Here is a 1,653-nt window from a genome sequence, read left to right as displayed (position 1 = left end):
GTGTCAGCCATGTGGATGAGTCACGGCCATTGCTTGGCCAATGTAATGATGCACATTCTTTAGCCTGACTTTAGTCCTCAATAAAAATGAGAAGCTTCTGAGGCTCTGAGCTCACTTGGAGAGGGATGAATCTCAGTGAGACCTCTGAGGTTACATTCATAGTGTCTTCTCGTCATTTCTTTCGACACCGACTCATAACATACAACAAGTATCATTTCTAATGTGTTTTTTAAAATAGCTTCATTCTCTTTAAAAAAAAAAAAATTTAAACAACATTAGCACTTTTAGGACACTAGCTCAAAAATCTCCTTGGCCTCATACACCAGTACATTAGGTACAGAAAAGTTTCCTTATGTCTGCTACAATTTTTGGAATTTTAATTAGACTGGATGTGCCTGATGGCTTACTGACATAGTTGGTAGTTGTTGGCTGTGATGTCAGTTGGGGACGTTCACTCAAATTTTTACAAATACTTTTTCCATATTGCTTGGGATGCTCAAGCATGTTAGCTGGAGTCTAAAAGGATCCTGCAATGACCAAAGATTTTAAAACTGAAAAGATTTCTGTATTCTACCCTCAGGAGTCCCAGAATGTCACTTCTACCAGATGATTTTTGGTCAAAGAATTACTAATTTCTGCCCAAATTCAAGAAAAGGAGGGTGGAACTCTATTAATGAGGAAATGAGGAGAAAGTCATAGCACAGAAAAAAGCAGAAGATATATTGGAACACCTTGGTAAAGTACACTGCCATACTGCTGCAGGCAGCCAAATTAGATAGAAATATTATAGGCAGTCAGTCAGGGTCAGGCCCTCAAAGGAGATCACACAGAAGACAAGATACTTTACAACTGTGGGAGGGATGGATGCTCTTGCTGTGAGTCAGACCTAAAAACAAAAGATCAAACAAATGCTGACAGCCCTACAGATTAGCATCTGGGATTGACCTTCACACTAAAAAAACAGGAAGAACCATTATTTGATGGCTACCAGATAAAGTCCTGTTTTAAATTCATGCCTACTTGCTTTGTGACTCCCTTCCCTATTTGGTCCTGGAATTAGTCAATTTTACCTGAGCAATGGTGCTTGTAACCCCGTTGGTCAACCATAGTTTTCTCCCACCTCACATCCACCTAAGCGAGTTCCCATTTTCTCCACCTTAGCCCCACATGGTTTTACACTAACAGTCCCTGGAAGAGAAAGCTTCCTAGGGACAACCAACTCAATCCCCCCTCCGTCCCTCTCTTGGACAGAAGCTTTCTATTCCAATAAATATTCTACTGTCAACCTCCATTTGTTCCTAAAATTCATTCTTCGGTTTTAGAGAACACGAACTCATCCAGGTCAGGTCGGGAGATCATTTTTCCCTGTATCATTTTGAGGTCACTCTCACAAGATCGTTTTTTTTTCCTTATATCAACATCAAATTATTAATGAGCCTTCAATCAGGCAGGGTGGCACGTGCCTATTATCTCAGCACTCATGAGGCTGAGGCAGGATGATCATTGCAAATTCAAGACCAGCCTGGGCTATTAAGTGAACTTAAGGGCAGCCTGAACTGCATAGAAAGACTGCCTCAAAAAAGACGAAAGAAAGAAGGAAGGAAGGAAGGAAGGAAGGAAGGAAGGAAGGAAGGAAGGAAGGAAGGAAGGGAG

Source organism: Octodon degus, unplaced genomic scaffold, assembly GCF_000260255.1.
Source record: "Octodon degus isolate 3935 unplaced genomic scaffold, OctDeg1.0 scaffold00146, whole genome shotgun sequence".
Taxonomy (NCBI): domain Eukaryota; kingdom Metazoa; phylum Chordata; class Mammalia; order Rodentia; family Octodontidae; genus Octodon; species Octodon degus.
This window is presented reverse-complemented; position numbering follows the sequence as displayed.